Genomic DNA, 22,513 nt, shown 5'->3' with positions numbered 1-22,513 from the left:
TTTTCACGATAAGAGTGCCGTGTCCACTATTGTCAAAAGCCTAATACTATACTGGTGTACCTCAACCTTGTATCCTGTTTCGTGTTTATATAATGTTCAAGAGTAAACAAATACATTTGCGTTAATTTAGTTTAGAACATAGTTTGCATGGTTGGCATTGCTCTCTCTTTCTCCAGCTTACCCTCCATACAGATTTCTTTTTTCTGAATCGGCAAACTTCTGAAACTTAAATAGCGACAGCGAAGTCCCAGCGCACACAAAGCAAGCGAGACAGGCACGAGCGAAGCTCTCTTCATTTATCACTACACACCTACGATGAAGTTCCAGCTTTCCAATATTGAACCCTCAGACCATGGCCGCATCCATCACTGCGCCAGAACGTAAAGTGAACGGGGTGCTTAGAAGCCAGAAACTCGCCATCATCGCGCTCCATTAAAAGCGCCGCACAGCTGCGCTCACAGCAGCGCATCCGCGCGTGCATTACAAAGGCTCGAACTTTTGGAGGGCGAAATCGCTTCTCCGCGAGACGACAGGGCTTTTGCCTTATCTGTCATCTTAGCAGGGATTTCCACGGAGAAACAGCGCTGCCAGTAGTCTTTCACGGGCATCGATGCGCTTCCAAGACCGATGGCCGATGGCGTATACTTATATGAGCGGCCGCACGAAAAGTGAGTGCCACTTGAAATTATGCGTGTTATCTCCGTTTTGATGTATCCCTCCATTCTCAAGTATTTCGACAGGTACTGTCGAGCCGAAGCTCTCTCTTAATACATAACGCAAGTGAGTATAAAATCATCCCTACACGCGTATAGAACCTCTAACAAATGGCACTCAGGTCTAACAATCAGAATGTATACAGCACCATGACTTTTGACAGATATCAATTACTATAGTCATCGCATTACCCAGCACTCTTATAGCTGGGCTAGTTGGATATCCACCTTGGTAATAGCTTAAATCGCAAGAAAACACACACACAACCGCACGCACAGCACACGCCCCACGTACTCGCACGCACACACACGCAGGTACGCGCGCATACACACGCACGCGCGCGAACGCAAACAAACCATCACACACATAGCACATGCCCGCACGCACTTCCACGCGCGCACACACACGCGCGCACACACAACCACAGACACAACACACGCCCGCATACACATGCACGCACACCCACATCCACATACACACACAGCCACACACGCAGGTACGCACGCGCGCGGACGCACACACACAACCATACACACAGACACGCACGCACACACACGCACACACATACACACACAACCACACCGCAGGCGCGAGCGCGCACACACGCCCGTGCGCGAACGCACGCACACAACCACGCACGCAGTACACGCCCGCACGCACACACAACCACGCACACAGCACACGCCCGAACGCACACTTAGACACGCACGCACACACACACAACCACACCGCAGGCACGAGCGCGCACACACGCCCGTGCGCGAACGCACGCACACAACCACACACACAGCACATGCCTGCGCGCACACACACACGCACACACAACCACTCACACATCACACGCTCGCATGCACACACACTCACAGACATACACACACAACCACACACGCAGGCACGCGCGTACACAACGACACACACAGCACACGCCCGCACGCACTCGCACGCACACACAACCACACACGCAGGCATGGGCGCACACACATGCATTCGCGCGAACGCACATACATAAACGCACAACCACCCACGCAGACACGCGCGCGCACCCAGACACATACACACGCACGCATGCACGCACTCCCACGCCCATACACACAAACGCACCCTCACGTATACACACGATCGCTCGTGTGAGCGCTGGTGGGAAGAATGGCGTCCTTTCTTGGATGTTGGTGTATGTATACGTGCGTGCGCGTATGCGAGTGTGTTTTCTGCGCGTGTAAGCTGTCACCAAGTCTTCGCGTTCTCATCCGGTATCAAGTAGAACACAATGTTGCCTAGAATGGTTAGAGTGGGTCGAACGTACAGTATGTATTATCGCGGTTTCGCATGGGTTGATGACAATTTAAAAAAACAACGGTCCTGTACTTAGATTGGGCGCGCAATAAAGGAGTTGACGTGATAACATAAGGTTTAGGGCTTCTCGTTTTTGTGTATCGATTCAATAGGCTTGCTCTTGAAGCTGTCTTGTCGACCTCCTTTTATTAAAAAAAATGTTTTTACATTAACGGTCAAGATAACAGATCCTATGATAACCACCTAACCTTCACTACCTAGAACGCTTGTCTCGTCAAAAAATCCCAAGAAGCATGCGCCCCATTTTTTTTTTTCTCGTTCATTTCCCGTTTATTTTACTGCCCACCTTATCCTATGGGGCCTTTCTTCATCGAAGGGTATCACTGTTAGCAGCGAGAACCTGGAGTGGCGCCCTCTTGCGAGTGACGTCACGGCCAGGACGCCGCTCGCTCCGGCTGACTCGGCTGCCGCGCGCGCTCGTTCCCTTCGTGTATGCTTGGGGTATGGGTGGCTCGAGCCGTGCTTGTTGAAGGATATGTCGTCTTCTCTCTGCTGCCATGCCTGAACTAGAGTTCCTTCTTCAAAACCGCGTGAATCGAGAAAATTTGCGGCTTGGATATCGCAAGCTATGTAGCGTTGAAGGGGTCTAATGGTTTTGCGATGCATATACGCGCCGTGTCTGTCTATAAATTTTGCGTAAAGAGAATGTCTGCAAATTCAACATGCGAAGTTGTGTATGATGCTTTGCTAAACACTTAACATTCCCTTAGTACTTAGCTATGAGAGACATTGGATATTACATGGAAGAAAAATCTTGGTATTTGGTGTCAACATGTTATCCGTGTTAGAAAGACACTGCCCAGCGAAGCTGTCAACACGATTTTTATTACTCTGGTGAGTTTCTCTAGTCAAACATGGCCACTTTATTAATGCGTAAAAGAAAGAGTTAAGCGCACATTTCGTATGAAAGAGTCTGCTGCTACTTCCACCGCTCTCTGAAACAGGCCTCCATAAAACGAATTGTTCATGGTTGCTAATGCGACGGCGCGTCATGTAGAGTATTTACATAGTTAATTCACAAATACCATGGTAGCAATCACCTGAAAGAAACGTTTCGTGGTTAAGGTCGAGAGCCAATCAATTGCAAGCGATGAAATGTTTCATGGTGGCCCTCAGTAGCCTTTACAGACAATATGGCCCACCCCTCACGCAACGGTAGCAACCGACTGCCGTTATGGCGACGCTAACATTGTTCGCGAAACCCATCAGTTCACTACAACTTCGAATTGAAACCATGAAGCAGTTTTTTTTTCTTTACAGCGCCAATTACAATGCCTATAGTATACTCGAGGTACTACAGCGCAGCTTAAGGGTGCCTAGAAAAGGAAACTTCAAGCACCTCCTGCCTCACCATGTCTTGATCCAGCGTTGTTTATTTATACAAACGGAGAACTATTCCCTGCGTTAGCGCATAAAAGAGAACGTCGCAAACTTTAGTAAGGAAGACACCACAAGCCTTAGATATTTCACTTGATTTTTGACCCTCCTCCGGGAAATTATATCTTCAATATGTCCGATACTACTAATGAATGACGCTTCAGCTTCTTTCTGGCTGCAGCCACACGGTCCAAAAGGCATGTCTCACTAAAAAGATTTGGGCCAAACAGATTCGTCATGTATATTCCTTAAGCAACAAACACCAGTAAATTGCTCAAGCGAGCTGAACGTATAGCACGGAAAAAGGGAATATATAATGGTACATTTCTTTTCGTATTCTGCAAACAGCTGTAAGCCTCAATTAGCTTTACTTGAAATGACCGCCACTTAAAATAAACACGTGAAGAGCCGCCTAATTTTGCGAAGCAGTTAAAGAAGGAAGTTGTGCTGGTAGAATCTAAACCGAAGCGTTAATTAAGTCCTCGTGTTACTGCCGAGCACTTCTGTGAAGAAATCCAAAATTTGATATTATACCATGAAGTACTCGTCATGAGCAAACCTGTTTTAGCGAATTAAAATCAAGGTAGCTGTTGTAGAAGTCATATATAGCCAGCGTTTGTGACACACTTGTTGCACCGTGGCAGGTATGGTATCCTAACTGGATTCTTATAAGCAGTGCTTTTGCGGTTGTCGATTCGCGCATGAAAAACCCGCAATGGGCTGGTCCGCGCTCCATCGGCTGGCACTGTAGCGTTGCCCTTGAGAACTGTATTGTCGTCTAAGAAATAAGCTCTTGGAATCAGTTTTCGCAAACGAAGACGTCACAAAAATATATTTGAGACGATCGCGATAAGTCTGCAAGCAGAGGAAACGAGAGCGAACAAACGAAAACAGTGCAGAAGGCGCCCGGACACCGCCCGAACTGCAGCAGACGACAGGCGCGAGTCCGTGCCCTAGCTGACGTCACGCGAGCGGCGCTCGCAGCGCCCCTGTAGTTCGCTCTGGGGGCTAATAGCACAGCAAAACACGGACACAAGAAACTAAGACGGAGATAAGCGCTAACTATCAACAACGAAATTAATTTCCAAGATAAGTCGTACTTATATATACAACCAAAAAACCACGTGCACAGTGATATCAATCTTGAAGGCACGTACATGACGGCTTGAAAACAATCTAAAACCGGTACATCAAGAAGACACCAAGAAAACCCAAACGATACATTGCAAATGCAGTCAGCGATTCATGACATGTGCAAATAATCACTCTCGTGAACAATGATAGTGGCCGTTTGCTGATGTATTGGTCAGCGGCCGAGAGGATTTGCTCAGTTTCTATTATTAATCTTATACATTCGCGCTCGTCCCTGGCTCTAACAGCGGTGTCTTTTAGAAGCGGGCGACACGTACACGTTTTGCAATGAAGAGCAAGAAAACCGCTACCTGATACACTTTGATACTTATTTATGTGCTCTCTTAAGAGCTCACTGATGCATCGTCCGGTTTGACCTCAGCGGAATACGATAGACCACCCCTATACGGCGCATCCGACGGACTGATATTTGTGATTCTTATCCCACACACCGGCTTTATTGCCCGCGGACAAAAATGCTGCTGTGTCCTCTCAGCCACTGACCAATGCATCAACGTATCAATTCATCATGACGCACCAACAAGTGCATATCGCCACCTTCGTCCTTTCTTTTCCTTTCTCCAATTGGCTGCAGCGGAGTATAGATGTACGCGAATAAACGCCGGCTACGCTTTTCCTGATAGTCTGCTTTCCCTTAAAGATACTATATTCTCCCTGGACATTCTCAAGCCCGACTCCACTACGGTGCCTCTGAATATCCGCAGTGCACTATTGGCGAGGTTAAAGCCCGCGGCTATCCGACATAACGTACTACGCATTCTCAGCAGTGCATGCGCGCACGCGCAAAAGGCCACACCCCTGCTCTCTTCTCGTCTAACATATACTACATACACCGCGGCCTCGTGTGCTCGTCGAGCAGGCGACTCCCGCGCTATTTAAATATGTCCATTAGGAGGTCGCTTTCTGCCCCCTTGGCCCGCGCTCCTGCCCCTCTTCGCCCGCGCTCACTTTTTCAGCCCACGTTTGAAGTATTTCTTTTTTTATCCTTCATTGTTACGAAAGCAAAGAGCATCTCGCCAGCGCCGCTTTATAGCGGGACTCTCTAAAAGGGCTCGCCCCGCATAACGGAAGTTTGCGAGAGCGGATCAACGAGGCATAATCGAGACAAGAACTGGCAGCTCCTATAGAAAGAAAAGAGTATAGTAATAAAGAACGAACGAGTGAGAGCAAGATCCTTAAGCCACTTCTTTTTTTTCCTTGCTTTCTGCTTCTGCTCGTAACAAAAGCGGGGAGAAAGGCTAAGCCACGCTTTGCGCAGTTTTGAGAAATTTACTGCAGCCTAAAGTAAGAGAGAGGCGGACATTAAGAGGTCCACAAGTCGCAGAATCGTCCAACGTAAACTGCCTCGGACAGCGAAAGTGGAGTCGCGTTCGAAGGACAAAGATTTTCCATAAATATGCGCGCGCGCGCGCGCTCGTGCGAGCCCTTTCTTTCAGAAGCATGCATAAAGAGTGCCGTTCAGCGCCTGAACAGCTCGTCGGCCAATCCGAGCAGAGCGACCAAAGCAGCCGATAAAAAGCACCGGGGGTCGATAAACGCGGCGCCGCAAAGACCGGAGGGATTCGATTGGACCCGGCAGTTCAAACACGCGGTGCATGAGACTCCTACAAGGGATCGATTCTCGGTGATGCATTTTAAAACTGCAGGGTGCATAGCCTCTTGCATGCATGGGAAAAAAGGTCTCTTCGCTGTTCGTTTTCACGAAGGTGATCGTAAAAGCTCTCCCAATTGTCATCTTCAGTTGCGTTTCAGGCTTTCAGGTTTCAAAGCGGAAAGATGGAAGTCCTAAAAGGATAGCTGTTTGCAAAGTGCGTATGGTCTTAAGATAGAGGTCCAGAGTTATGAACGGATTACTTTCATTTCGCCCTTAATAAGAATGCAAGATAAACTGAGCCCTGTTGACTTTTCTTTTTTCTTAATGTAGTCGCTCTATGAGCTGGCTTTCACTGAAGCTGTCGTAACACGTGGATGTAGCTTTCCAGGATGCACCGTATTCGCCTAATCGTGTAATTATCATCCCAACGTTAAGCTCATCACGTAGTAACCGCGGGTGCTAAGATCAAAGCATTGTTGCCACTAACGAAACATTGCACGTCTACGATTGTGTACATGAGTTCGCACACTTTCTTTGCTCGAGTCTGGCCTTCATCAGCTTAGCCTTTTCCTTCCCTTTTAAACATGTACTGCAGATGCAGGAAGGTGGAACAGATGGTATAGATTATTTTAATTTTGATTCATATGGGCGCCGCCACCTTGTCTGTTGTGCGAACAATTCCCAGCTTTGTGCGAAATGGCGTCAAATTAACAGGGTCATGACTCATGAAACACAGAAAGCATTCATACAAGCATTTTCATGCATGCAAACCAACTGCAGTGCCATGCATTTGGTTGCTACTGACAGAAAACGGCCACGATAACATCGCGGGATCAAATCTCGGCCGCGGCGACCGCATTTCAATGTGGGCGAAACACAAAAACGCCAGTGTACCGTGCATGAGGTGCACGTTAAAGATCCCCTGGTGATCAAAATTAATTTGGAGTCCCCCACTACGACGTGTCTCATAATCAAATCGAAGTTTTGGCACGTAAAACCACAGAATTCAATTCTTGATGATTGGCGTATAGCGTAGTTGCTAGACCTTCTGAGAAGTAGAAGAACCCCGTTAGATTCCTTGATAGTGGCCTGAATAATCGCAAAGTTTTTTATTATTCGTCGGTCCACCTTCGCTTGATACTCTTTACGGCTTATCCTAGCATCAATGTGTACGCATTCGCGTGTCAAGAGGACGAAGGCAATGCTTGATCCTTGTCGGGGGAAAAATAGTGATAAGAGGTGTTTGGGCAGAGATAAGTACGACACATACGTAAATATATTTATTCCAGCCTCTCCCGTTGACCTCAGTTAACCCTACTTGTCTAACTATACTTGAACGGAGTCTACTGTTTTTTTTTTTTAACCCGCTGCCCCAAATTTTTACAGATTGCCCGTAGCAGATAGCGCAATTCTAATCTTCGAGCTAAATTACTCGATGAGGCGGCCATTGCTTCTACAAAAAATCAAGATAAGTAATTGGATAGTTAACATAATCACACTAAGTAACCTTTTACTTCATTATCTTATGGCATGTATTTCAATCTACTAATTGGAGTGACTTGGCAAGGCACATTGACTTGGAACGAATTCTGAGGATGGCACCGGTTTCGAGACATGCGCTGTCCAACTTGCGGTAAAAAGGAACCGTTGTTCCACTTACTTTTTCGGGAAAACACTGTTTCCTGCATTGAAGCGCAAAAGTAACAGGAACGCAAATGCATTTAGTCGGATACTTTCAAAATTATTCTCTCGAAATTGGTGTAGTTTGAAAATTCTTTCTAAGTGGATACGCCTTGCGAACTCGCCGGCAACAACTTGTAAATATAAAGATGCGCTGCAATATAATTAATTGCAGAGTTAATAAGTGTACGTATGTCAATTATCTAATTAATCATTTTTATCTTTTGTAGATGTAATGGCCGTCTCATCGAGTAATTTTGCTCAATGGTTAGACTTGTGCTATCTGTCATACGCAATTTTTAAAAATTTGGTGCAGCTAAAAGAGAAGACACCTGGTATAACCATTGTGTCACACGCAATGAAAAATAGTCATTGTGAAGGATTGGAGAGAATGGCCACATACCCAGTTTACACATACCCAACGGCACAAGAGGGGCGTAGCTCACAGAGTGAGTGAGTGAGTGAGTGAGTGAGTGAGTGAGTGAGTGAGTGAGTGAGTGAGTGAGTGAGTGAGTGAGTGAGTGAGTGAGTGAGTGAGTGAGTGAGTGAGTGAGTGAGTGAGTGAGTGAGTGAGTGAAACAACTTTATTTGGTCCACTATAGACGTAAGCAAACTCAACGTCACCTGGCTAGGCCCACTCGGGGACCATCAGGTGAAACCTGACGGCCCTCTCGCGAGCCCTTTGGACTGCCAGGATTTGAGAGGTCTGATCCTGGGCCCTAATTAGCCTCATCATTTCCTCTTGGGTGAAAGGGGGACCGGCAGAGGCGCAGCCCTACAGGACATGTTCGAAGTCCGCATAATCACCACACAGAGGGCAGTCCGGGCTTGGAAGCCGTTCGGGGTACATTGTGTGCAGCGCCGAGGTGCTCGGGTAAGTGCTTGTTTGCAGAAGTATGAGAGTTACTGCCTGGGCCCTGCACAGCGAAGAGTGCGGCAAAGGCAGGAGTCTTCTAGACAGATAATTGTGTTTGCAAATTTCGTTGTACGAGCAGAGAGGCTCGGGTCGCCCAGGAGAGGACGCGTTACCCAGCGCACGGTCAGTCAAACCTCGTGCAGCCGAGTGCGCCTCCTCGTTGGAGTTGATCGAGGCACCCTCAATGGTTCCAAGGTGCGCAGGGAACCAGGCCAAAGAGTGATGTTTCATGTCTTTAGCACTTTGGATGATACGTAGGGCCTGGGGAGCCACCATTATCATCTGAAAGGCCCTAACAGCGGCCTTGGAATCTGAGTAAATCGTGTCATGCACACTGTCCGTCAATGCAAGAGCAATAGCAACCTGCTCTGCAACACTGGAATTAGAAGTGTGGATGGTAGCGCAGCTAAGGATTTTAGAATCACAGTCGATGACCACTGAGGAGAAGGCCTCTTCTTGAACGTACGAAGCAGCGTCTACGAAGCATGTTCGGTCCTTGTTCAAGCGGGCACTGGCAAGCAGAGCTTTACCCTTGGCTCGTCTTCGTCCTTCGTTGTAGGTGGGATGCATATTGCGTGGCATCCGGTGTATGTAAATCTTGGATCTTACGTCGTTGGGCAGCTTCACTGCGTCGAGACTGACGACCGTGGGGTTACGTCCCAGCTTGCCAAGTATGGCTCGGCCCGCTGGAGTACCAGAGAGTCTGACAAACTGGGAAAATTCTTGGGCTTCAATGATTTCTTCGAGCGTGTTGTGAATTCCCAAATTGAGGAGGTCTTTTGTGTGCGTTCGGATGGGAAGGCCGAGGGCAAGCTCTAAGACCCTTCTGATTAGGGCATTGATCTTGTTGCGCTCCGATACGAGCCAGTTGTGCATAGCCCCTGAATAGGCGAAGTGGCATAGCACGAAGGCGTGGATAATCCAGATCAGATTGTCCTCCCTTATTCCGCGGTACCTGTTGGCGATTCTTCGGATCAGGCCGAGGGCGCTTTCGGTCTTGGAACAAATGCGTTTGAGGGCTGCTCCATTGGCCCCGTTCGACTCGATAAACATTCCTAGGACCCTGATAGTGTCTACCCGCGGTACTGGGGAGCCCTTACCGGTGAATAACGTAATGTGGCTCTCTGTTGCTGGCTTCCAGGACCGGTAAGATCCGCCTGTGGGCCTCTTCTTGTAGAGCAAGAGCTCGGATTTAGTGGGCGAGCACCTTAGCCCGGTGGGGATAAGATACCGCTCCGTTACATCGATGGCCTCTTGCAAAGCACCCTCGACCTGACCCTCACATCCGCTGGAGCACCAGATGGTGATGTCATCAGCGTAGATCGTGTGGTTAATGTTCGGTATTTTGTTCAAGGCCCTTGACAGGTTGATCAGGGAGATGTTGAACAGCGTGGGTTAGATCACCGCCCCCTGAGGTGTTCCCTTTGGCCCAAGCTGAATTTCGTGGGTCAAAAACTCGTCAATCTTGAGTCTAGTGGACCTCGAGGAAAGGAAGGAGCGCACGAAATTGTACACCCGTTTGCCGACGTTACACTCTGTCAGGCTCTTGAGAATAAAGGCGTGCGATATGTTGTCAAAAGCCTTTTCCAGATCCAAGCCGAGAATTACCTTAGTGTCGGCGGAAGTAGAGTCAATAATCTGGTGCTTGATCAGTCTCATGGCGACCTGAGTCGAAGGCCCCGACCGAAAGCCAATCATGTTGTGTGTATAGCATTCGTTAGACTCGAGATGGTCAGTGAGGCGGTTAAGCATGACGTGCTCGGCCATCTTCCCAAACACACGACGTCAGGGAGATGGGCCTTAGATTGTCGATGCTCGGCGCCTTACCTGGCTTGGGTATGAGTACTGTGTAGGCTGATTTCCAGCTCTTGGGAATGAGGCCGTTGGACCAGATTTCATTCATCTTGTGTGTAAGAAACTCGATTGAGTCGTCGTCGAGATGCTTGAGCATTTTGCTATTGATCCCGTCGGGCCCAGGGGCAGATCTGCCGTTGAGGGATGCGAGAACCCGCTTGACCTCAGCCACGGTAATATCCTCGTCCATAGATGGCACGTCACGCCCTTCGTACTCGGGAAATTGGGGGGGCACCGGATCGTCCGTGGCCGCCAGGTACTTGCCTATGAGCTGCTCCGTGCTCTGGAGCCAAGTTGGTGGCCAAATGGACAGCTTTCGCCAAAGCTCTCTTCTGATTGGACTTGTTGCCATCGTGCAGTAGGTGCCTGAGGAGACCCCAGCTTTTACCGTTCTTGAGCTGGCCCTCCACCGAGTCGCACAGCTCGTTCCATTGCTGCTTGCATAGAACCTTGCAATGAGCCTCTATCATCTTGTTTATATCGGAAATTTTCTTGCGTAGTCTTCTGTTATGGCGCTGAGTCTTCCATCTCGCGAGCAGTGCCTGCTTAGCTTCCAATAGATGTGCGAGCCTACTGTCCATCGTGTCCACCTCCAGATCGGTTGTCACCTCCTTGGTGGCTCTAGCCGCATCCTTCTTTATCTCGTCGCACCAAGAGTCTAGGTCCATATCCTTGTTAAGGACGCGCTCGGAGCGGTTGACTCTGAAAAAGTCCCAGTCAGTGAACCTAAAGGTCCTCGGTTTGTTACGGGCAGCGTTGATCACCGCTTCGATGAAGCAGTGATCGCTACCGAGGTCCATGGCTGTGTTGGTCCACTTGACGTTTTCCAGGTTCTTGGCAAAGGTAAGATCCGGAGTCGTATCTCGGCACACCGAGTTCCCTCTCCTGGTTGGAAAGTCTTTATCGGTTATCAGCATAAGATCTTCCTCCAACGCCGCGTCCCATATGTCTCTACCCTTCTTCGTATTGGTACAATAGCCCCACGCCTGATGTTGGGCATTAAAATCCCCCATGACGACTAGAGGCTGACAGCCGGCCAAATGCACGGCCTTCTTGAGAATACCACCAGACCTGGCTCCGTGAACGCTGGGTCTGCAGTAAACATTGAGTATGAAGATACTGTTTCTTCTTAAGCACTGCTTAGGGGCGTCTACTAGGAGTTCGGCCATGACGTACTCGACCCCATTGTCCGCGGGACCAAGGTCTCGCTGAAGGCACGTGAACTTTTTACTGACCAGGGTAGCGACCCCCCTTCCTCCTTTAGTGGAACCCACCGTCAGAAAACCGGGGAGCTTGATGGGTGATAATGTGATCGTCTCTTGCAAGGCGATTACTTGGGGTTTGTCCTTTACGCTTTTTAGGTATTGTCGCAGGGTCGTCCGTTTGCTGACGAACCCTGCGCAATTCCACTGTCACATTGTTATGACATTAGTTCCGTTATCCATGTTTGGGCTTGGGGATGGATTGCGAAAGTGCCGCATTCAGAATGGCACCCTCCGTCGGTGAGGCAATGACGCTGTGCAACACACACAGAGCTCACAGGCGTAGCTAACAGAGAAGAAATTTAGGAAAACCAATGAACGCCGTTGAATATCATGCAGTATGCTATGAAGAGGTCTTTAGATACACCTATGAACTTGCGTACAGGTTCTCTGTCGCGATATTTGTTTTACCACGCAGAACAGAGGTGCGCTAACTATAGCCCTATTTTGCTGGTCAACATTTCGTGCTATATAAGCCGGTTTGCTGTGTCCTACCGACCCGCCGTGGTTGCTTGGTGGCTTTGGTGTTGCGCTGCTAAGCGCTGTCTTGGGATCGAATCTCGGCCACGGCGGCCTCATTTTGATGGAACTAAGTGCAAAAAACACCCGTGTACTTATATTTAGATGCACGTTAAACAACCCCAGGTGGTTAAAATTAATCCGGAGTCTCCCGCTATGGCCTCGTAATCAGATCGTGGTTTCGGCACGTGAAACCCCATAATTTTTTGCGTCCCATCATGGCGACATACCGACCGATAGACCGACCATCGGACGCGAAACCGTGGTGATCTACTCAAAAACGGTTCACGTTGATCAATGAATAAATAAATAAATAAATACCAAGTCACTTTACCGACCTTCCTTCCAGATGTCTATCTCAAACACAGAAAAGAGAGCAGCTGTCGGTGCGAAACATTGCATATAGACTATAAATGTAGAGACTTTAAGGCATGTTAATCTTCCCACTCTATAATATAGCCATGCTCCTGGAGACATAGCGACAATGAGTATACGTTAGGCACACGCTATCACACTAAAGACGAATAAGAAAAGTGTACATCACTCTCTCACATACAGACACGCACTACCACTGCACGCCATCACAAGATCTTTTGAGCATGCCAATTTCATTTAGTTATATGTAGTAAGATTTATCGGCTCGTTTGTCATGCGGCTGACAGGATGCGCAAGCTTTGCGTCGCGTTTTGACAGCAACCAGTGGAAACAGTGCGCTCGTGTAATCGAAGGGACACCCATACCCAACGCTCATGGCTAGCAATCTTGCGTTCCAACGAACCTGCCTAGGGGAGAAGTCCACCATGAGTGCTCCGGCCCGGCGCCCGCGCTCTGAATCACCAAAGTGGTGCGAACGCCAGGTACGAGATTGTGCGGTTCGCTGTGTCGTTAATACCCTCGAGTCGTAACCGCTCGGGCTTCGATCAGTAACTAACAAAAAAGATGATAAAATAATAAAAAAAGAACATATCCAGGGCCGACAGTCCTTATGGAGCGCCCTCCTGAAAGGCCGTAACGAAGCGTGGACACGCGCAGCGCCCACATGTACGCGGCGACGGGACGGAAGCAGCGAGTCGCGTCCGCGCGCGACGATGTGCGAACCGGCTGCGAGCCGGAAAGTGATGGATTGGGCGTGAGCGCGAGAACGGGAGGAGAACCAGGCGGCGGGGCGGCTGATAACGAGACAAAGGACGGTGCTAAAAGGAACAAGATTGGCGATATAATGCACGGGGCACGGAAGGACGGGAGTCCGCTAGATCGAGGGAAATGTAGAAAGGTACAGATAAAAACGGGAAAGTTGCGAGGAGGGAGAGAAAGGGAAAGGCAGACCGCGGGGGCTTCCCCATTGAGAAGGAGGGGAAGAGGCGACGTGGGCGCACGGGGCGCGAAAGCAGATATGCCAATTGCGGCCGAATAAAAGCGGAGTAGGCGGAGCGCGTAAAATTGAATCCACTTCCCGGATTCAGCGGGCGACAATGGCGACACCCGATCACTTAATGGTCCCGCGTGTGGCTCGAGCGCCTCCCACCCACAGCGAAACGTGGGACGACGACAGTGAGAGGGAGAAGATGGCGCGAACGTGTGGGGTCGTATTAGTGGAGATGAAAGTGGACGGGAAACGCATATACGGGACATTTGGGGAGTCCCGCGAGGGGAGGCGTGAGTGGTGCGTCAGATAAAACAATGCTGAAGGAGACCCAACCGGAGGCCCGAACAAGACGACTTGCAGACGGGTGAGAAGAAGTTGAAGAAGAAAGTTTGAGATCTTCATTGAAAAAAATGTACCTCCTGGCTTTGTTGTATCCTGGGTATGCGATACATGCTTTGCATATGCCACGCATGTAAACGCCGGGACGTTCTTGGCTATTTTGTACATAACCTATACATGCCTTGTTCCGAATGATATCTTATTTTTGTTAAACTCGATTCATCGCGACACTTGTCTTCAATTCTGAATAAGATTAGCATTCTTTGGTAACTTTGCCCACTTTCCGGTTTGTCCGTTTGTATCTAACCCCTCTTCACCTTGTGACCCAAGTTGTCTACTAGTGTGGGTCACTGTGTGTGTGCTGGCCATTTTCTTGCCGAGCAGACGGGTCACTGGGTATGTGCCCGAACAGCCAACTTCGACAGTGCGTATGTGATATTGGCCAATCCTCCAAAATGGATGCGCCAAGGTGACGCAATGGGAATGTAGCCTTAACTATATCTCGAAGCAATACCGCCTCATCCACAATAGACACCTCCGCATCGAGCGCGGCCGCTTGATGGAGGACCGTTGCAACGAACTTGCAGCCGGATATTACGGAGTTTCAAGTGGGATACAGTGATTACAACAAGATACACTGTGTCATGGTATCGCTTGGCATTGTATAGCTGGCAGCGAGATTGCAATTTTATGTATCAGCGGTGGCAATACGGCATGTCGTTACATTTGCTTTAATGCTGATTGGTTTAACGTCTTTAACATCAGCATTCACCGTGAGATAGGTCCGTGATAGGAAGCTCTACTGCAGATTTTACTATTTGGCATCATTATGGGGAAATATCGCGCATCCTGTTACGTCTCAACACCACAGAGGCGTTAATTGGACGTTTAACAAAAACGAAATCACCACCTATCCATCAGCGCCTATCCAGAGGTCAACGCCGCGTGGACACCAACTCTTGACGGGTCCCACAAAAGGCCCTCACCGCGCCCTTTACATGTCAGCCTGAGCGAAAGATGAAAAGGAGGGGAACAACGTCGACTACCTGAGAGACGCAAATTGCTTTCTTGCCACATATTCCAAACCAATCTCTTCGGAAAGGAGTTCCTGCGGGTTATTGCGAGTATGGGCGTGGTATCGCAACGGAGTCGACGATGGTCATTTGCTGCTGGACAGTCTTTAGATTCCCTAGTCGACTCGCCTAGGGAAGACGATGGTATTAGAAGCGGAGACTTTTCGAGCGTGAGGACAGATGGTCCTGATGTGAATTTGGACGTTTAACTTGCTCCTACCCGAAGTGGGCATCCGTAACTGCAGCCGTGTAACTAAGCTAAATAAACCCTTTTCCCTCGATTTTCTACAACCCGACGTAGTAGTCGATGGGCTTGGTGGATTCCATGACCTGAACGCCACCCTAGCCGCAACAATCCAAAACCTGTCATTAGTCTGTGAAAATAAAGCTGACCAGCGTATAAACTAAGATCAAACATATTACAAGCTGTAGAACTAAACCGTATTCTTTGCAAGTAAATGACGAATACAACGAAAGAAAAAAATGCAACGATGGCAAGACGAAGCCGCGAAAAAAAGGGCCATGGGGGAGGAAGGTGGGCGCTGGCGTTACATAGAAACTAAGAATAAGGAAGCGGAGGACGCGAGGCGAACGATACAATCCTGGGTATCCGCAGAAAAGCGCCTTTCTCGTCCCTCATTGGGAAGAGAATTGCGATAAATGGAAGCGAATGGGGGTAATTGCACTCGGGGCACGGCGGGGGGTCGCGGAAGCAAGAGAGATGGGAAAGTAAGCATTGGAGGTTCTCTCTATGATAGAGAAAGAAAACGGGCCATTCCTAGGAGGGCGACCGAGCAAGCGGGAGCGTAAGAAAGAAAGTGGGACACAGAGTAACACAATCCCCGAGCGCCTCAAATGAACGTCGATGCAGCACGCGTCGCGCCCACGCGGCAAGTGGTCGGCGCGCTACACTCGCCTAGGAAATGGGGAAAATAAGTGGCCGCGGTGGACGAAGCGGGAAGGAGTGGCCGGTCGTCAACGTCGCGTAGTCCACATGGCGCCTCCTGGCACGTAGAGCGCGTACGATTGCAGACCGGTTAGAGGAGGGGGCGCGACGGTGCCAAAGTGGATTACGCCGCGGCCGCGACCACCTTAATCGCGTCAACGGTGCCGCCGTTGCTTTTGTGGCGTACTCCGATCAGGGCGCCGGTGCATCGGCTGCGGCAACGGAGAGAGGCGCGCTCCTGTTATATGACGCTCCGCGGGCGAGATTGCTGAAACGGTTCGAGCAAATGAGCGTGCGTAGGAGAAAGAGAGAGAGAGGTGGGGAAGGGGCTTGGACAGCCGTCGAAATCGGCGACAGGCCCCTTCAGTTCGAATCGCACTGGCAACATCTCGTGTCGCGAGTACGGAGCCGAAGTTTTGAACGTGCCCATACGTCACCGACATCGTCGGATGCACAACACGTGTTGGCTTTCTCTGAGTAGACGCGGCGAAGAATTTGACTGAAAACCTTATTATGGCTAGGGGAAATCGTTTTAGCAATTGCAAATCTTGTCATTGAACATTAAGCGAAAAAAAAAATAATGTTTCGGAGTCAATATGAACATTTTGTCCACAACTCTCTGAAAGTTTCGACATGAAGTAACTGCCGTTTTCTCATGATGCATTTGTTTTCAATTTTGCTTTCTATTGTTGCTTGTAAAACATGTATTCGCTTCTCGCTAACTGCTGTATAGCTTCGTGGTGTGCCAAGATGTAACCCATGCTTTCTGCATGTGTCTACACCTGTTTTATTTATTGCTTGCCGTGTTTTACCTTTGCTAACTATTCTATAATTCAACCTCTTTTTGTATTATGTATAACAAAGCTTTTGCTGATGTCTGTGCAGGTCTTGTTACTTACTAACGCTTCTACTTGCAGTTATATATAACGATCTAAACTTTCCGGAAATTTTGAATGCGCGAAACAAAAAGAAGAAAAACATGAAATAAGCTGTTCTTCTTTGTGGGGGGGGGGGGGGGGAGATTTCAGAAATACTGAAAAAATAACCTAACCTTTTTTAGCGCATGGGACTAAGTATAACAGCAGACGAGGGTGCATGCAAATACATGCTTTAAAAGTTATGCCGACACGTAGATGTCTTATAATAAATAACCCGCTTTTTATTCGCACGGCAATTCTTTGAAGCTTCAGGAATTCCCGTATATCGACAATGAAAACTGTGTGCCTTATTAGGCAGGGGGAGCTGGTGTGCTATCTGCACTTCTGGAACTTTCCAGATTTCAGATAGAGTGTGCTTGCCACGCGGTCAATTATACATGTTGCGGGACCGCCATCCTAAAAAATCTAGGTAAAACACGTGGGCGCCTTAAGACGTACAGCACGACGGGCGAGGCGATTTCACTTCTGCGAGCTGCTTAAAAGCAATTTACGATAATAAAGTATTATTTCAAAAGTACTTTCATTCTTGTGAAAAGACGTGTTTGTGGATAATCGAAACTGAGGCCCCAGTTTTTTGTTTAAAATTTCTGACATCAAATCTAGTGAGTGAAATTATTTGTCAGAAGCAACACGTTCCCAATCATGCTCTAGAAGTTCGTCAGTTCTATTTTTCCAGCCAGACAGCGCAAATACTTGCGCCAAGAGCGAAAACTAACAGAATATAGGAACTTCTGTTGATGCGTTCTTTGTTATAATGAGACAAAAAGACACAGCAATGCGTCACTTTGCAGAGAACAGCTATTGATGGAAAATTTTCTAAGCGTATAACCGGGAGGGAGGAGCCCGCTTTTATGACGCCGCAGTGAAAGCTCAGATAGAACCACTACAAGATGGTTGTTCTTCCTCTGATGCCAAGAAACGCAAGCTCAAGAATGCTGCACAGAATTGCCTACCTCTCGGCTTACGTGCACTAGGTTAAAAGAGTACTGACACAAATGTTTCTTCTTTTCTCTTCGTAGGTACCTGTCGACTCCATAATAACGGTAAAAGCCTTCAATTAGTTGAGAGGGCCGCAGATGATAATTTACAGCACCTTTTATGCTACCCTTGCAGAACGCGTACGAAATACAGCGCTTCTTCGGACGGAAGAGGGAGACTATTCTTGTCACCGAAAGTGGAGCTGGCGGTCACGCAGCATCACAATTAACCAACAAAACAGCACGCGAGTCCGTCTTGTGCGGTGGTTAAAGGCCATACAGTGACCATGTCGCGGAAAGCTGTCACATTTTTCATCCCAATTCTGTGCTTCGTATTGAAGCGCAGGGGAACCCGCTCTCCCCCTCTTGTCCTGTGGAGTGATGAATGCACTCAGTTTTCGGCAGCACGGTCATGATGTGCGTGCTGGCACGTCAGTGATGTCTGGTAGTCCGAGAGCACCACATCAAGTTTAGGCGGCGTGAATAGCCTGCCTTTTTCCCCCTGCGAAACAGCGCTACACTTGGCACGTTTTGAAATGGTCGCACTAAAGGATAGCGCAATTATTTGTTGCACTCTCGAGCAGATGAGGCTCCAAAGCGTAATTACTGGATTGACAGCTATCCAATAGCGAAATAAGGCAAGAAGGCTCTTCTTTCTTTAAGTTCTTTAAAAACGACGGCGAATCTTGCTCTCCGTATGTGCCCATAGGTCCAATGACAGCTTTCAAAGCCGCTCTCGCAAAACTGGACAATCGCCCCTTTACAGAGGAAAAAGCTCTAGGACACTGGTCCAGACGGGCTTCGGCACTCAAGGCCTTAAGGGCTTTGTTGAAGTCTTTAAGGACATGCCAATTGTGTGACCGCCTCTGAACGTTGTAGCGCGTAGTTTCGCGTTACTGTGTCAATTTTCTTTTTTTTTCCATTTTTTTTTCCTCTTCTTCTTCTTTCTTCTTTTATTCCCTTTACCCCTTTCCCCAGCACAGGGTAGCCAGCCGGGACTTACACTGGCTAACCTCCCTGTCTTTCCTCTCCTTTGTCTCTCTCTCTCTTTCAAAGCCAGGTTTCCTTTATGATTGTGTGTGAGCACGTTACCAGGATTGTCCTCGCTGTCGTTTTTATCCGTAAAATGTTGGATCGTGTGTGCTGCGATAAGTGACGATTTCAGAGTTTGCCTCTCCGAGCAACAGACGATGGATATGCCAGCATGCCACCATTACAAATAAAAATTAAAAAAAGAAAACGTAGCACAAACTGGGTGATAAAATATGTCACCTGAATATTTATGCTCAAAAAGTGGCCCTAATCTAACTTTCGCATAATTTACATCAATGCACTCCATTTAATAGGGTGAATTTGTACCATTTGTTTTTTCCTGCTTTTTAGGTTCTGCGAAAAACGAGAAAAAAAGAAAGCGTTTGCTTCCAAAATTCTATGTTTTCTTTCGAGCCCTCACACCTCTAACTATATATTTTATAACCACTCCCTCCCCCCTCCCCCTCCCTTGATACTCCTACTGGAGCCTGTGAACCTTACAATAAACAAATAAATAAATAAATAAATAACCGTAGTATGATCACAAGTGAATCAGATCCCCTGTATATGCTTCAGGTTGTGCTTTGACGGGAACTTTCAGACTTGGTCGAGTTGTGGTCCAGAAGTATAGTGAAGACAGCGTGCGGGGATTGTCTGAGGCTCGCTGCCACGAAAAGAGTTCTGGTCTTGCCCGGAACAGCGTTGAGACCTTCTTTTGAAATGCTGTGCCTATACCGTGGGCTTCCAGCCTAACACTCTTGTTTCGGCAGGCATTGAGCTGCCAACTCACACAACTTGCGCGAAATGGAGCTGTCGAACTATGAGCGTAACCCTCCCGAAATTGTGGCTTTTCAGCTTCCTTTAAATGTTTACAACTCTGTACTCATGTATTCATGTCTAAAAAGAAGGCAACAAAGAAAAAAGAAAAAAAAAGCTGCCAGCGGTGTAGTGCAGGGGCGTAGCCGGGGGGGGGGGTGTTTATAGGGTTTCAGCCCCCCCCTCCGCCCGAAATTTTTTCGTGTTGTCATGCGCCGCCGACCAAAACAATCCACGGCGCCAGAAATCACGCTGGATTTTGTCTAGAATGTCCTTTTCACGCTCGAAAAGACATTATAGCGCGAACATGGCGAAGTCGGGCTGAATTTCGCGGCAACCCCTTGCAGCGGGAGTCACAGATCATAACGCAAGGAGCCTCATCCAAGCACAAAGATTCAAGGGCGTTTTGATGGCGAGCTAATGGCGAGTCGGCTCGTCGCGGCATCTCGCGGAGGCCGCGGAATCTACGGAGCGCATGGATTTCAATTCTGAAACTTTATGGGTATGAAGTTCTCATGAAACTTTTTGATGCGAAAGGTGCATGGACATTTCTAAAGTCATTCTTTAGATTTTAAATTCCGGACATTATGGGTTTAGTGTTGCTATAAATATTTGACGTCAAAGGTACATTGCTTTCCTAAAGTCGTACATCGGACCATACAACGAGACAAGCCAAATCAACACACTATCAGACAAGTTGACAAAACACGCAGCGAGGTCCGATGAGACGAAGCGTTGTGGTGGTTCATTTGTGTTGTCATGCAACAGAAAAGAATATCATTTTTTTTTTTTTTCACCAGCGCCAAAGCATCCATGTCGAGACACTAAAGCCAGAAAGGTAACTACGTTCTTATTTATTTTTCTACTTTGACCTTTATTCGCGAGGACACATTGATCCTATTTTTTTTTTTTTCCCTTGCTACCCGCGGGCTGCCGGAACCAGCCAGAGCGCATGCGTTTTCCTCGTATTGGCGCGACCACCGCACGGCGCACTTCGATGAGCATTCGTTTTTCTCTGGCCGAGTGGATTTTCGACTGGCAGAGTTTTGGACGCTTTCTGGCAAGTAGACGAGATAAAGAAACAAGGCATTGATTGTCGCTCGCCGCCATCACTGCAGGGACTCAACAGATTGCAACGCGTTCGATTGGGCGCAACCTCCCCGGTAAATTTTTTCTCGCCGGTGTAGAGTATACGGAGCAGTATTCGTATGGTTCTCGGCGGACCAAGCGTCTCACGTTTTCTTCGATATTCCTTCGGTAGCTACATTAGGTGCCCAAAGTAGGCATTCGATTGTAGCCGACATGTTTTCCTTTGCGTTGTTTCATTTCGGCGCCCCCCGCCCCACAAAATAAAAAGAAAGACATTGTCGCGGCGCAGCTAATTCTCGCATGGTGAATGTTATTTTTTGTTACTTGGTCTTTTGCGAAAGTAATGGGCCACGGGACGCTCCAGTTGTCGGATACTGTTACTATATTATTGCGATAGCAATTATATGGGCACTCCAGGCGCATTCCTGCCGTCACCGTCGCCCTCATGTTCCCTATTAAGTCCAAGGGCGATAACATCGTGACCGCGCGCCGCATGCTGTATGTGCGAGTGAAAGCGTAGGGGGGAGGATGGCATGGGTGAGCAGACGATGGTGGCTGTCTTGTGGGCACAAAGGAGAAAAGCGGGGAGGAAAAGCGCGCCACCTCCTGTCGCGCGCGATACATCAGGGGGAGTGGAGTGAGGGGGTGCTGGGATCTGTGAATCTGTGGTTTCGCAATATGTTTATTTGCCTTGTTTCACGCATTATATACAGTGACTTTTTCTTAGATACATAGATTTATTGGAGACCTTTACGTATATTTAAATATTTTGTTGCGAGGTTTTCTGTATACGTGCAGTGAACTTTGTTTCCAGTGACACCTTTTTGCCCTTTATCAAGCTGTATCTTCGCATTTGTATATTCCGCATTTCGAATGTACGAGGGCAAGTCAAATGAAAGTGGGCCAACTCTACCCCGCGCAATAATGGTTCAGTTCATTATGTGCGAAGCATGCGTATAGCAGAGAGGCATCTCTCATTTACAAAAGTCACATGCAGCTGTAAGGATAAAGGTTCTTTAATGCTCTCATACACTGGCTTGAACATGGTTGCATGACATAATGGACACTCCAAAAGTTGAACAGCGTCGTGTTGTGAGGTTCTTGACAGCTGAATATGTTTCCCAAAAAGAAATTAGTCGCCGCATGGCTGCCGTGTGCGTTGAACACTGCATTTCATTGGTCACTGTGAAGCGTTGGAGTAAACGATTCAAAGAGGGACGTGAAAGTTGCAAAGACGATCCAAGACCGGGCCAAAGCCACCCTGCAATCACCCCCAACACAACTGCAAAGGCCGATTAGACAAGAACAGAGGATAACCATCGATGATTTGGCAGGGCGTGTCAACATCAGTCATGGTTCGGGTCACACCATAATTTATGAGTATCTCGGTTATCTGCTCTTGTGTGCGCAATGTATAGCCAAGATTTTGAACCACCGCCAGAAGGTTGGGCGCTGCCTTGACTCATCTAATCCGGTATCACAATCAGGGTGACGACTTGTCTGCAATCGTGACCGG

Source organism: Dermacentor andersoni, chromosome 1 (assembly GCF_023375885.2).
Source record: "Dermacentor andersoni chromosome 1, qqDerAnde1_hic_scaffold, whole genome shotgun sequence".
In the NCBI taxonomy this organism is placed as follows: Eukaryota; Metazoa; Arthropoda; class Arachnida; order Ixodida; family Ixodidae; genus Dermacentor; species Dermacentor andersoni.
The sequence above is the reverse complement of the archived record's forward strand: the minus strand, read 5'-3'. Positions refer to the sequence as shown.